We start from the raw sequence: 12,503 nt of genomic DNA on the forward strand, positions 1-12,503 counted from the left end.
ACTTTACCCGTGTTAAAATGGACCGTTTACCAGTTGCGGAAAAGGTCTATATCGTGTTGCTGTATGGCTTTTTGTTACATACTTGTTTCTATGCACCAGAAATTCCATGGTGACGAGTTTGAACGTCGTGTGCAAATCTGCCACTGGGAATAAGAGAAATTACGGGACGATGACAGATTTTTTGCACGCTTTCTATTTAGCGACGAAGCGTCATTCACCAACAGCGGTAACGTAAACCGGCGTAATATGCACTATTGGGCAACGGAATGAACGATGGATGCGACAAGTGGAACATAAGCGACCTTGGCGCGTTAATGTGCAGTATTATGGGAGGAAGGATAATTGGCCCCCATTTTATCGATGGCAATCTAAATGGTGCAATGTCTGCTGATTTCCTACGTACTGTTCTACCGATGATACTACAAGATGTTGCACTACATGACAGAATAGCGATGTACTTCCAACGTGATGAATGTTCGGCACATAACTCGTGTGAGGTTGAAGCGGTATTGAATAGCATATTTCATGACATGTGGATTGGTAGTCGAAGCACGTTCTTCGGTTCTGATGTCCCCGGATTTCTTTCTGTGAGGAAAGTTGAATGATATTTGCTATCGTGACCCACCGAAAACGCCTGACATCATTTGTCAGCACATCGTCAATGCATGTGCGAACATTACGGAAGGCGAACTACTCGCTGTTGAAAAGAATGTCGTTACACGTACTGCCAGATGCATTGAGGTTAACGGACATTTTTTTCAGCATTTATTGCATTAATGTGGTATTTACAGGTAATCACGCTGTAACAGCATGCGTTCTCAGAAATGAAAATTTCACAAAGGTACATGGAACTACCGTAATAAAAAGTTCAAAAGTACCTACTTTCTGTATTTCAATTTAAAAAACCTACCTGTTACCAACTGTTCGTCTACAATTGTGAGCCATATGTTTGTGACTATTACAGCGCCATCTATCACAAAGCGAAAAAGTGGTCCAACTAAAATATTCATAATTCTTTACGTACTACACGAATATGTAATAAAAAATGTGGGTTCCTATTTTTAAAAAACGCAGTTGATATCATTTTGACCTATGGCAGCGCTATCTAGCGGGCCAAGCATAGTGCTCTCTGGTTTTCCCCTTCAAGCTACACGAGTTTCGTTTTTTGTAGTTTTTTGCGTTTGACTGCTTATTTCGTGAGATATTTAGCCCGGTCACGAGCAATGGACCACCCTGTATATACTTATCTCTTGGGTTTTTCGACTATCTCATTTCCTGTAAACACCTTTGTCACTGATGCTGACAAGGGAACCTCCCCATCACACTCCCCTCAGATTTACTTATAATTTCGCACAGTGGATAGGCCTTGAAAAATTGAACACAGATCAATCGAGAAGTTGTGTGGAACTATGAAAAAATAAGCGAAATATACAAACTGAGTAGTCCATGCAGAATACAGGCAACATTAAGGATAGTGCGAGCTCAGGAGCGCCGTGGTCCCGTGGTTAGCGTGAGCAGATGCGGAATCAGTCGACCTTGGTTCAAGTCTTCCCTCGAGTGAAATAGTTCAATTTTTTATTTTCAGTTTATGTGACAAACTCTTATGTTTTCATCACTTTTTGGGAGTGATTATCACATCCACAAGAAAACCTAAATCGGGCAATGTAGAAGAGTCCTTTCACCCATTCGCCAAGTGTACAAGTTACGTGGGTCGACAACATATTCCTGTCATGTGACGCACATGCCGTCAGCAGTGTCGTATAGAATGTATCAGACGTGTTTTCCTGTGAGGAATCGGTTGACCTATGACCTTGCGATCAAATGTTTTCGGTTCCGATTGGCGAGGCACGTCCTTTCGTCTACTAATCGCACGGTTTTGCGGTGCGGTCGCAAAACACAGACACTAAACTTATCACAGTGAACAGTAAACTTATTACAGTGAACAGAGGCAACAATGAAAGAACGGACAGATCATAACTATGCGAAGATAAAGAAAGTAAACTTTTCACTTGATGGAAGACTTGAACCAAGGGCCTCTCGTTCCACAACTGCCGATGCTAACCACGGGACCACGGCGCTTCGGAACTGTCTTTCCTTGATGTTGCGTATCTTTGGCATGGACTACTCAGTTTGTATATCTTGCTTATTTTTTCCATAGTTCCACACAACTTCTTCCTGTTTTCTCGATTGATCCGTGTTCAGTTTTTCAAGGCCTATCCACTGTGCCCACTTATAAGTAAATCTGAGGGGGGTGCGATGGGGAGGTTCGCTTGTGAGCAGCTTTGAAAAAATCTAGTATTTCATTCGAATGAAATTACGAAATGAATCCCGATTTATGTGGCGAAGTACATTGGTACCGAGCGATGATAGCCAACACAACATCGAGAATATGGGTATTATAGATGCGAAAACTGACTAAAGATAATATATTTTAAGTATATTCAATTGAAAAGCGAAATTGAGCTGCAGGTTCAATTGTGTTAACGAGTAACTTCCACTAGTATGCACCTCAGATCGTTGTTCAGCATGACTTAGTGATCCTGTCCCAGCAGTTCGTTGTTCAAAACCAACAACGTGTCTTGAATCTTCTTCGTGATTTTATCCCTTCATCTCCGACGATCCAGTGACAGAGGTAACACAGATATTTCACCAGCGTTCATTATCGTAAAAAAACTGAGCTCTTTTCTTTCGTTTGTTGGCTTAGGCCATGTGCCTATCCAGCCGTCTGAACAGTGGAATTAAAGTTATGAACGTACGAGCCTGTGGACAACACAACACGCAATCTCTGGGCAGAGAAGACGTACCACCCTGCAGGGAATCAAACCTGGGCCCCTTGGGCTAGCAATCCGCCGAGCTACCGCACACACCAGATGCAGCCGAGAAATGCCGTTGGAGAGCGCTGCTCTCGCATATCACAATGAGGAGCACATTACGTTACGTGAGACGTAGCAGGTCATTTCAGAGCAATCAGGAAGCATGACGGAAAATACATGTGGCATGTCTGACGATGAGACACACGTCCCGTGTAAAGGATTTAACGCTGTCTGAGATGCTTTAACACTTTTCCACGAAAACAGGAGACAATCAGGTGGTGTTCTTGGGCCCCCAACTGAAGGGACTAGATGCAAGGCACTGCGGCCGTTCAACTGTATGGAACGGATTCATGAAGCTGAGGCATCTTAAAATGGTAAGTTTTCAGCAGTTAGCAGGATATTACTTTCATTCGGGGTGTTTTAGGTTCCAACTGTGCGTCAGGACAAACAGCCTCTGGCCATAAAAGCAATGGATGGCTTACCACAACAGCCCGCGGCAGTTGGAGGCGGTCGCAGTCTTGCAGACGCAGCAGCGCCGCCCGCACTTCTCTGCCGTATCCTTTGTGCGGGGCGACCGGCAGCTCGCCTCGCTGGCGCCGCCCCCGCCGCCGCCCCCGGGTCCGTCGCGCCCATTGTGACGGACTGACGGACTGGCCCCTAAATGCGGGACGCCAACTTTTTCCCTTATTTGGCGAGCGGACAAAACAGGCGCGGCCGTGCACAAACATACGGATACACCCGCCAGAGGGACGCTGGCCCAACATCAACAAGGGAAGCGGCAAGGAAAAGCCCCGCGACGGGAAAAAATAACAAGCGGGCCAAGTTGCCGCGGGAACAGAGCGCGCGGCTCTCCGCTGCCACACTCCTTTGGTCTGCCGGAGCCAGCGCCGGCGGCGGCAGAGTTGGCAGAACTTGGGCGCACAGTAGCCGCCCGGCTAGCCGGCCAGCGCCCTTGGCGAGACTGGCTTCCGCTGGCGGCGGCGCGTCCGCTGTCTGCCGGTCACCAGCTGAACGTCCGACACCTTCCGGTTCTCCTGCTACCTCCTGCTGTTCACCACTGTGCATCTACAGGGTGAAAAGTATCTAAACTGACAAACTCTGGGAGTTTGTAGGGGACAGCAAAACAAATATTTTCCCTAATGTCATTTTTTCCTATGAGGATTATTTAAACCTGTGGAGGCCGTATTATGCTCTTCAGTTGTTAGAGGTCGTATTTCGCTCTTCAGTTATAGGCAACTTCTGTCCACCAATGAAGCAAGGCATTGCCTCTGTTTACTAATGGAGCGATACACCTGGAGTACGGTGACCAAACGTCCCGGAAAACCGGCATTGTCCCGCTTCTCATCCCTGTGTTCCGGTGTCCCGAAAATTTGTTTCTGGACGCTCATAAGTCCCGGAATTCAGTTTTTAAATACATTTCGTGAAACTTTCTCAAAATTTTAGGATTTCGATATATTAAAGGAAAAACAACACAAGCAATTAATGTATTTTAGCTAATTTGTCTAAAACCTCCATTGTCCCATATTAGTAATCACAGTATCAGTATTGATACACTCAGGCTATAATTTACTTTGAGCGGTACTTTGGCCAACAAGTAGTAAGTTGTATTATTGTAACAGAACTATGAAACCGTCCGATTGCCTCGCCAGTTACTCACACACTCATTGTCAGAACAGTGTAGTAGTTGATTTTTGTCAGATAAACTGCAATAATTTTTCTCAGTGGTATTATTGCTGCAGTACTGTGAAACGCAATGCCGAAACGTGCCTGCAAGTTCGGTGACTGTTATTCCAAGGAATGGAATTTAATTAAGAAAGATCGTTTTGATTACGAAGCAGAGCGTTCCGTATACAACTGTTTTATTAGTATAAGTCATGGTGGACGTTCCGACATAGTTGATCACATTAGGTCAAAGAAACACATTAGCAGATATAGTGCACCGAGCTGCAGTAAAACTCTACAAAATTATTTCGTGGAACATCAGTCAAGTAAAGAGACGAAAGTTCGAGCAGCCGATCTTACAGTAGCCTACTACACGGTAAAACATCACCAAACTCATGCATCTAGTGATTATACTAATAAGCTTAACAACATTATGTTTGTTGATTCTTCCATTGCAAAAAAAGTTTAGTTCAGCAAGAACTAAAGTGTCAGTCTTAGTGAAAGGAGTTATTGCACTCCAGAGTGTAAAGGAAAGCCTTGAATACATCAAAAAGTCTTCTTTCTACGGGATATCCACTGATGCCAGCAATCATAAGTCCTCTAAAATATTTCCGTTTGTTGTTCAGTTTTTCGATATTAATCAGGGAATTCAGACGAAAATTTTGAAGATGAGTTCCCTACCTAATGAAACATCTGACGAAATTTCAAGTTTTGTATGAATACTATCGAAATGTTTGAACTTGAGAAAAATAAATGTGTGGCATTTTGTGGAGGCAACACCAACACAAACTTTGGTGGTTTAAAAAGACTAGGCAAATGACACGTATTTACCAAATTAAAGGCAACATTGCATGAAAACATTGAAGGCATAGTGTGCTCTGCACATGTTTTACACAATAGCGTGCAGACTGATGACACTTTAATCTGTGATGTTGAAACTATCGTCATGAAGGTATACTCACACTTTTACATATATACTGTTAGAACAGAGAGGCGTAAGGAGTTCTGTGATTATGTGGGAATTGAATATATGAATGTAATGTGTCACTTGAAAACTCGCTGGTTATCACTGTTTCCAGCAGATGAAACAGTAATCCGCCTGTTTGAACCGTTAAAATATTTTTCCTAAATGAAGACAAAGACGCCAAAATATTGGTTCAGTTTTTCAGTGACTCTCTAAGTGAAGCCTACTTACAGTTCATTCACAGTCAGTTTAGCACTTTGCTGCGTGGGATAAAGGAAATTGAGGGAAGCACGAAAAGTGTAATAGAGGTAAATGACGTTTTGAAAAATACTTTGTAAATTGTTACTAAGAGGAGAGAACAGCAGTTCATTTCTTTTAAAGTGAAATCTGTTCTTAAAAGAGCAGAAGTATCAGAAGCAGCGGAAAGGAGTTTTAGAGAAGAAGTTGACAAGTTTTATGACACTTGTGTAGAATATCTCAGCAAGGGGAGCGCCTCATATTTACCCTCATCGCCAGTGTTTGATTGGATGTTACTGAAGAGAGTGCAAAAATGGGAAAGTATTGAAGAGAGAGTTTCTTATTTGAAGAGTAAAGAGATTGAAATCGATGAATCCATTCTCTTTGATCAGTTCGGCATACTGACAAATTTTGTTGAAGAAAGTCTTCTCAAGTGGAATGATGAAAAAAAAAAAAAACACCATTGGAATGTCATGAGAAGTGGGTGAGTTTTTTTAAAAGCTGTGACTGTCTTCAGCAATACTCTGAGTTGGTAATAATTGCAAGGTATTTATTTGAAATCCCAGCCCATAATGCCAATGTGGAAAGAATATTTTCATTCATGAATATACAGCGGACCGATGAAAGAAACAGAATGGAGGTGGACTCTCTTGAAGCAATCCTGCAGATCCTGTAGAACTACATAATGGATTGTGCAGAGTTATATCACTGTGTCTCAAAGAACAAAGACATGATCAAGAAGGCTGGAGGCAGTGAAAAATACCCTTTTGTCCAAGGACAGACAATTCCATCTACAAGTGCTCAGTAATATTAAAGCTCATGTTAATATTAATTGATTAAAAGTTGAATGGCTGTAAAATTTTGTAAAATCGTATAAATTTCTTTATTACTGTATACGTTTATTAAATGTCATTGATTGTACAGATAATCTAGTTTATATCAATCTTTTGTATCCTCTTATTAGCTATAATAATCGTGTTAACAAAACGTATCAACAAAACATTAATATTTAAAATTAAGAAACCTGGGTACATGTGGAATGAGGTGTTCACTGGCACCCGGGTGAATGTGTCCCCGTTTTCACCGAAAATAATTTGGTCACCCTAACCTGGAATGAGTACACTGATACTACGTAGTTCTCCACAACGGACGAGCTGCACAGCTGGTTTATCAACAACAATATCCTAATCGCCGTATCCTGCATCATGCGACCTTTGCTGCTGTGTACCAACGTCTGCGTGAGACTGGATTATTTAGCAGATTACCTGGACAGGGACACCGTTGCACGGTAAGAACGCTGCAATTTGAGGAAGATGTCTTGCAGCGTGTGGCGCGAGATCCTTCAATCAACACTCGTGCAGTTGCGCGTAACTTGGGGACGAATCAGACGAATGCAAGAGCAATTGTTACTTAAAGCGTGTCCACAACCTGGAGCCAGTTGATTATCCACCCAGAGCACAGTTTTCGCAGTGGTACCTGGAACAGTGTGAAATTCATCCTACATTTTCGTCCTTTGTGTTGTTTACCGACGAAGCAGCGTTCGGGCGTGATGGAGTCATCAGCATGCCCAATTCGCATGTCTGGAGTGAGGATAACCCACATGCCACAGTTACTACCACTCAGCAAGTGCGGTTCTTGATTAATGTGTGGGTCAGTGTTGTTGGGGCTGTTTAATTGGACCGTATCTGCTACCGAGGCCATTAAATGGCAGGCACTATTAGAGTTTTCTCGCCAGAGCATTGCCAGAATTGCTGGAGGTCATCCCGCTCCCTACAAGACAAAGCATGTGGTTCCAACATGAAGGGGCGCCGGCACATTTCAGTCGTCGTGTGCGTCGATTTCTGGATCGACGGTTCCCATAAACGCGGACTGGCAGAGTTGATCCTGTACCATGGCCTGCTCGATCCCCAAATATGTCCCCTCTGGACTTTTTTGTGTGGAGAGAGGTGCGCAACCTTGTTTACGCAACTCTTTTTGCATCAGAAGAGGATCTGGTTGTCCGGATACTAGCAGCAGCAGGAAGAATTCAGGATACTCCCGGAGTTTTTACCCGTGTCAGACAGAACATGATCCGACGGTGTAACCTTTCTTTACGTGTGAATGGAGGCATTTCTGAAAATCTACTGTGATTGAAATTTGGTTGTGTTAATGTGTTGTCTCTTCGTCATAAAAGAATGGAAAAAATGTTTGTTGGTTTAATTAATTTGCCGCCAGAGATATCTTTCTCTACCGGCTTAAATACTCCTCATAGGAAAAAATGACATTTGGGAAAAGTATTTGTTTTGATGTCACCTACAACCTCCCAGAGTTTGTCGGTTCAAATACTTTTCACCCTGTATATCGGAGGTAGCAGTAAAGATATGCAAAAACACACGATATGTTGCTTTAACATTTCAGGACAAAAAATGAAATGTTAGGAAGTTTTGGTTGTAGATGTTGTCTGTTTCTACGGTGTAAAATGTGAGCCATTAACAGTCCAGATAAGAAGAGAAACTTCGAAAATGTGGTGCGGCAATATAAAAGATTAGACAAATCAAATTGTGTATGTAACGCCCGCAGTTAGTTTTCAGCATTGTTATCTTATCGGATTATTATACGAGCTAACTACGCTGTTACAACTGTGCAGTTAATTTCATTTACGAGGGTCGTTCAATAACTAATGCCCCACATTTTTTTTTTAAATTCAAAAATATATTTAGACAAACGTCCTTGTTTGTGCGTAAACTGATGTTTGTTCCGTGAGCCGGTGAAGTTTCGAACCGTTCTGGCAGATGGCAGAGGCGTAGTACAGCGTCAAAGTGGCGTCTACATACAACTCACGTCACAAGCAACGTGCTCTTATTGAATGGGACTGATGACCTCAGATGTTAAGTCCCATAGTGGTCAGAGCCAAGCCAGCTCAATTCTCTTGTGCAGAAAAAGAAACCCTGGTGAACATCCACCAACTTTTGGTGCAGTGTATGACAGTATTGGGCTATGGGTAAAGGGAGTTACAGCCTCAGGAAATGCAGAAACAGAGCTCCACGATCACCCGCGCTCGGGTCGTCCTGCTCCCGAAATGCTTAATCGTGCGGATGCCATTGTCTTTCCACCTCTAGGCAGCTTAAAGGTTCTCTACTGGGATTACCGTTTGAACATGACGGGGGTGTCAGTCATGCAGTGAAAACATCGCTACGCCTACAGCACAACAGCTTTTACCAGCAGGGAGTACATGCTCTTCCATAACGTTGGCGTACAGCCACACAATTCGATGGAGACTACATAGAAAAATATGACATGTTGATGTATATTATCACCAAATTCTGACTCCTAACAATAAATATGTTCTAAGAAAAAAAATGTGGTGCATTGCTTATTGAACGACCCTCGTAATTTAGCGGTTCCATTTTAGTTGCAAATCTCATCTGTGTTTGAAATGGCTACCCTGGTCAGAAGCCCGCCCAGTTGGCTGCGCGGTCTAACGTACGACTTTCCTGGCGGGAAGGAGCGCCTGGTCCCTGGCACAATCTGCCCGGCGGATTTGTGTCGAGGTCCGGTGAACCGGCCAGTCTGTGGAAGGTTTTTAGGCGGTTTTCCATCTGCCTCGGCGAATGCGGGCTGATTCCCCTTATTCCGCCTCAGTTACACTCTGTCGGCGATTGCTGCACAAACACTGTCTCCATGTACGCGTACACCACCGTCACCTCCATTACTCTACCACGCAAACATAGGGCTTACACCCGTCCGGTGTGACACGTTCCCGGCGCGGAGGAGGTGGGGGGAGGGGGGGGGGGGAGGGGGGTGTCCACCGGGAGCCGAACCGCACAATAACCCTGGGTTAGGTGTGGGGTGGCGGAGGGGTGAAGTGGACTGGGGTAGCCGTCGTGGGGTTGTCGACCACTTCGGCTGAGGCTGGGACGGAGCCTCTGAGTCGTTTCTAGGTCCCCAGTTAACATACAAAACTTACAATACCCTGGCCAGGAAATCACTTAAGAGCCAAACATACCTCCAAGACTGAAGCTGAAGGTATTGTGCCCAACAAAAAGACCAATGCGACGAATTCACTGCCAAAGCTGTGGATTCTAAAACGAAGAACACCATCATATCCAATATAGTCTTTTGTGAAGATATTAAAAGAAACAAGCTTTAAGTGAATACTTTAATTTATTCAGTTAAACACAAACATATAACACATACGAGTAGGAAGAAACTTCAAGTAATGTTACAAATCTGCCTTGCTCGAATTACATCACGCGAACCTGCTGGTTTCCTGAGTTACTTGTAGCTCAGTGAAAAAATGACTCGGTAGCTTCTAATTAAACTATTACAGTGACTGTTGGTTGACAGTTAGATTGAGAAATGCAAGCGTTTACTAAAGCAATGCTGGACTTGAGACAGATATGGACCAAAGGCTGTCCTAAGGTGCTGGTGAGCTCACTGTAGATAATCTGCATGAGACGCGCAGAACGCAGCCATCGCGCCCGTGCTTCTGAAGTACAGGGCGTGGTTTGCGCTTCCACTGATAACCAATTCTGGACCCAGACTCGCTGCTCGTGTGGGTGCCAGCGCTCACAGAGGTCACCTTTCTTCTCCATGGCCGGATGAACTTTAAATCTTTAGTGAATGGAACGGCCTCCTCTTTCCTTTCTGCCAAATAAGAGGTGACTGTCAGTCGCCGAATATGAACACCCAACCAGCCGTTGGTATGATAACTTCTTCCATGAAAACCTCAACAAGGAAAACGCGGCGTGTTAAAAAACTCCAATGACTCTGTGACCCAACTCTGTTTTTTAAAAAAGCTGCTGCTAATACTCCAACTCCTAACGTCACAAAAACCTATCAGAGGTTCTCTCTGAGTAGAAAACTATCCTCAAATCTAGGCCCTTACATTCCTGCAGGTCTGCTGGCAGTGTCTTTTTAGAAAGCACAAGGCAAATTCAAACTGTCCGTCACGTAACGGCACGTCAAGCCAGTTCAGTTTACGAGATCTGCCCTAAACCGTCTTGTTTTTCGAGGGAACTGCGATCTTCGCAAGATGATTTTCAACTGCTTTTACAACCGAAGTGCGCGTACACAACACGGTAGCTTATATACGTGAATGGTGGAGTGCACATTTGTGCGGAAATGACATTCTTCTACATCTGTCGGCCGCTGTGGCCGAGCGGTCCTAGGCGCTTCAGTACGAAATCACGCTGCTGCCAGGGTCGCAGGTTCAAATCCTGCCTCGGGCATGGATGTGTGTGATGTCCTTAGATTAGTTAGTTCTGACTCTGGGGGACTGATGACCTCAGATGTTAAGTGCCATAGTGCTTAGAGCTATTTGACCGTTTTGAACCATCTACATCTATATTTGTTGAATTCAAAGGTTTGCAGCTTGCAGGGACAGCTTATACATTAGAGAAGGAAGATAGACGGCCAAAACACACCAAAAAATAGTGTCGTCCGAAAACTGTCATTACGTGCCACAAAAGCAAAATTTCACGAGCTACGCAAGGAGCTCAAGGAAGAGGAATCTGCATTTTATAATTTAAGAAGTCGAAACCCCAGTTTTAATTTGTTACGTTAAACTGCACCTAGAATTACTAAAAGGAAAGAGCTGCCATCATGTCCTGTGAAAAATTGGGTTGTTTGAGCTTAAATTTACTTGCCAGCCCAGTGTAAATTTTTGTCCAATAGTTATATCTCCCTCAATATCTTTCCCTTCAAGATTTAAATGCATTGCTTACATCCTTTATTAGGCTTTTAATAAGTGGCTCTGAGCACTATGGGACTTAACAAAAAATGGCTCTGAGCACTATGGGACTTAACATCTATGGTCATCAGTCCCCTAGAACTTAAAACTACTTAAACCTATCTAACCTAAGGACATCACACAACACCTAAGGACATCACGAGGCAGAGAAAATCCCTGACCCCGCCGGGAATAGAACCACGGAACCCGGGCATGGGAAGAGAGAACGCTACCGCACAACCATGAGATGCGGGCGTGGGACTCAACTTCTAAGGTCATCAGTCCAATAGAACCTAGAACTACTTAAATTTAACTAACCTAAGAACATCACTCACATCCAAGCCCGGGGCAGGATTCGAACCTGCGACCGTAGCGGGTGCGTGGTTCCAGACTTTAGCGCCTAGAACTGCTCTGCCACCCCGGCCACGGCTTTTAATACTTCAAGTGCTTTATTTGTACTATTAGCTAATGAAATCACATAAATTTTGGCCACTGATGCTTCCGAACAGTTTCACACACAGTCCAGAAACCTACTAGACAATAATTAAGCCACCATCTAAGATATATTTAAACAAAGAACGTGCAATTTCTAAAGGTTTCAGTCAATTTCTTTATGAAACACTACAAGGGTCTGATTACATACAAATAAATTCCACCTACCAATCATTCTGATTTTATCCACAGTACATTTTTCACTCCAAGTTGCTGTCATATTTCAATCCATTTCATATTAAATTCAGTAGTGGTACGTGTAAAAATGCATTTTGTAAATGTAGTATAGGGCAAGTAATTTAGTTCTCTTGTGCCGTACAATTCAGTGTGCTGCCTCGCTGCTTCAATTAACATTTCGTCATTTGTTATAAATTTTAACAAAGGAAATAAAGTAACGAATCGGTCTATAAAAAATAACGAACAACAAACAACTGATATCAGCCACGAAAACCGTGACGAAACGAAATATGGAGATCTGTTCGCGGCCTTATGTCGAGAGGAAATGAGCGTGGTGGGGCACGTGATCAACAACGGACAGATGACGCCAACCATCGAGACTTCTTTCCCGGGAAACGTTGACAGTGCTGTGGCGTGACATGATGGAATGGGACGGTCAGTGTTGACG

The sequence above is a fragment of the Schistocerca gregaria genome, chromosome 6 (assembly GCF_023897955.1).
Source record: "Schistocerca gregaria isolate iqSchGreg1 chromosome 6, iqSchGreg1.2, whole genome shotgun sequence".
Lineage (NCBI taxonomy): Eukaryota > Metazoa > Arthropoda > Insecta > Orthoptera > Acrididae > Schistocerca > Schistocerca gregaria.